Raw genomic sequence first — 3613 nt, forward strand, 5'->3', positions numbered from 1 at the left:
GGTTTGGTGTGATGTTTGACTTGAACCTAGATGAATGTACACGGTTTCCGAAACGTGTTTTTATTTTACACTTTATATATGAGATACGGCCTTGGGATGTTGTATGTGTCAAAGAGAGTGAAATTGTGTTCTCTTTATTCCAACAAGGCCTAATCAACAAGTTGTCACTTGGCTTGTGGGTTCAACCCCCGAAGCAAATTTCTGGTCCATTGAAGATCTAGCAAATTTTAATCAAGGTGTAGTTCAAACAACCAAAAGGCTCAGTTTCACTTAAAAGGAAAAATAATCTTCATGTATATTTCACCTGCGATGGGGTGAGCTCCCATTGCTTGGTCCCAGCTCCTGCCAACCTAGCAGTTCAAAAGCACGTCAAAATGCAAGTAGATCCAAGCGGGAAGGTAAAAGCGGGAAGGTAAACGCCGTTTCCGTGTGCTGCTCTGGTTTGCCAGAAACGGCTTTGTCATGCTGGCCACATGACCTGGAAGCTGTACGCCGGCTCCCTCGGCCAATAATGCGAGATGAACGCCACAACCCCAGTCGGTCCCGCCTGGACCTAATGGTCAGGGGTCCCTTTACCTTTATATTTCATATGGATGCTATTGCCTTGCCAACTCATGTTCATTCTGGCAAAAGGGATGAAATCGTTGCTAATTTGCCTCTCAAGGCATTCTTTTAGGGAGCAAATTATTTCACAGCCAAAGAACGTCTGCTTTCCAAACACCTGTGTTCAATACTGAGATGGCTCCAACTGTATTGTGGAACTTGCTTATGAGGGTTGCTGGGCATGGAGCCTGAAACTCATGGGATGCAATCACAGTAATGCCTGGTAATTCAGGTGGAGTCAAGGTGGAACAACAGAACCTAGTGGTGCAGGCAGAGGATGGCTCCAGGCAGTTCAAGAGAAGAGCCTATTTGTGTCCAGTGCCTGATCAACACAGGAATGGAGCAGATGACAAAAAGCTATCTCAGAATAGCCTGCCCATGTGTTTTGGCTTTTCACACTGGCCTGGATAGGGACTGTGAGACAGGAGGAGGCAGTTCAGCTCTTCCCTAAAAGAGTCATGATGCCAACAAAAAACCACCTCTCTGAACCTGTTATTTCTTCCCATCTTGTTTGGCCCTGACCTGAATTCTGAGAATTGTCTCCTGAGGACTGAAGAAAGATGGAGGAGCTGGCCTCTGAACTAATAATGAGAGCAAAGGAGATGTGACAGGCTGGTAGCAGGCCTCTCCCTTTTGTTTTCTACTGAATTCTCACTTAGCTCTAAGAACCTCTGGAGATGGCGTAGTAGCTGAGATTAGACATCTCCCGCCTCCTCAGTATAACTTCAAGGCAAGCTCCTCCAGGCAACTTCCCTCAGCAGTCAGGAGGGAGCCTTCTGAATTCTTAAAAGACTGAGCAAAGCCGGTTTTCAAACGGTGAGGCTAACATGGAGCCAGACTCTCTTCTCTTCAGAACTTAACTCATAGTGGTGAAACTACAGTACTGGAAGTGTCCAGATTATACAGGTGGGCGATTGCATGACCGAAAACTCCCTCTCCAAAAATAAACATCAAACCCTTCTGCGCATAGAAAACTAGGATATCTGTGAGAAGACTATGCTGGAATTCTTCTCTTGGACATTTAGTATTCTATGTGCAGGGGGAAGATTTAAAAAACAAATCTGAGGTATTTTCCATCATGCAATATCTTGCCCGTAATCGAGGAGCAGCTTTACCTCATGATTATTTGATAGATCTTTCTAGAAAGCTTTCAAAGCCCAAGAGCAGAGCCTGTGTGACAAGGTGTCACCAGGGGAGGATCAAAAGGCACACTTCTGGCTTAGAACAAACTCTACAAGCTTTGGTCAGAGGTTTTATTGTTCTCCTTGGGGGGCCATGAATGTGGAGGTGTGTGTAGCTGGTACAAAAGCCCCTGTTCTCCGGTGGAGCCCCAAAAGTCCCTGGACACGAGCGATTTAGCCGCAGCTGCTTCTCAGAAGGCAATCATGAAGCACAAGTAGATGTTCATGTTGTCTTCATCCATTATCATTGCTAAGACTTCGGGCTCTATGTCACGCATAAAAAAAACAGCATGACACTGGCTGTGTTCAGAGAGACGGCTAAGTCCAGCAACATGTCCTTCACGGCCGCATTTCCCAGCAGTTGCTCGCTGTCAGCCATGTCGATCACCTCCATGCCTTCCCCTGTTGATGAAGCCACAAATGTTTCTTCCATCTTCCCCCCGCCTTAAACATAAAGGGGGAATCAAAAATCTCTTTTCTATTATTCTCACTCTTTCATTCACTCTGTCTGTTCTGCCCCTGAATTGTGTTTACATTTCCTTCTTAGGCTAAATCTAGACATATATTTTCAAAAGGGTGTGAAAATGCTTTTCAAAGAAACGTTCTAAAATATATATTGAATTTCCCAATAGCTCATCATCGCCAACTAGTGTCACATTTGTATCATGCACTTAAAACACCCTTAAAACATATTTGAGTCCCTTAGTTTATCCTGACACTACCTCTAGCAAATTTGCACTGAGTTTTCATGAGAACCAGGTTTTCCTGAGAAAGTGGTTGTTTCAAGAGGAATGGAAATGCTTTGCGACACACACACACATGCATGCTACTTTTGGTGCATTTGAGATATCTGTTTGCAGACGTGTCTCTCAGACTGTTGCTGCTTCACCGCTGGAGGCTGATGCGGAGGAAATAATTCTCCCTGCTGTGCCACATTGTACTGGCAGTTTCATTGCTCTCCTGCACTGCACAGAAAGCCTTTTGTCCAATCTAGCTGCAGTCAATGCACATGTATGCATGCCTATCTGAAAGCAATGCAGTGTGTGCTGATGTCACCCAGGGTTCGATGCACGAGGTGAATGTGCTCTCTCTTCCCCACCACATTGACACCTCTCCAAACAATATTGTGCCCCCTTGCAAACAGCTGTGAACAAATTTATTTTGTGGAGACAAAAGTGCATCCCACCCCAGATGCGTAGCAAGCCCAGGTGGTACCCGGTGCAGAATTTCTTTTGTCACCCCCCCCCCCATGCGGCTCTGGCTCTGGCAAAAAGTGAAAAAACATGAATTGCAAAAAAAACCTAGAGCTTACAGAACAAAACCGACTTCAGATATGAAATCAGCATTGAAAGAACATATAAAAACAGTTGAAAAATCTCATGCAACAGAAAATAAAACAAAATGTTCCCCAGTGGAGGGGCGCCGAATGTCACCCCCCTCCAGGGTGGCACCTGGGGTGACCCACCCCCATCACCCCCTTGCTACGCCACTGCCCCACCCCACTTATGTTGAGCATGCCCATTTAGTTTTCTATGCATTCTAGCAATTGCCAGCGACTGAGGTACCACTGAATGCATCTCACGAAATCCTGGTTCACAAGAGAATTTCTGGGGCACAGAGTTCATACTTCACCATGGCTGTCCATTTCTAGGTAATGGGTGAGCAATCTGTCTTTAACAAAAGCATGCCTGCCACAATCTCCTTGAGGATTTCCAGATAAACCTGGGGTTCTCGTAGATAGATCCTGGCTTTTGAAACCCACTGCCCAATAAACGAGCCTGCACAACTTGTGACTCACATACCCTCCAACTTTCCTTAGATGAAAATAG

Source organism: Zootoca vivipara, chromosome 16 (assembly GCF_963506605.1).
Source record: "Zootoca vivipara chromosome 16, rZooViv1.1, whole genome shotgun sequence".
Taxonomy (NCBI): domain Eukaryota; kingdom Metazoa; phylum Chordata; class Lepidosauria; order Squamata; family Lacertidae; genus Zootoca; species Zootoca vivipara.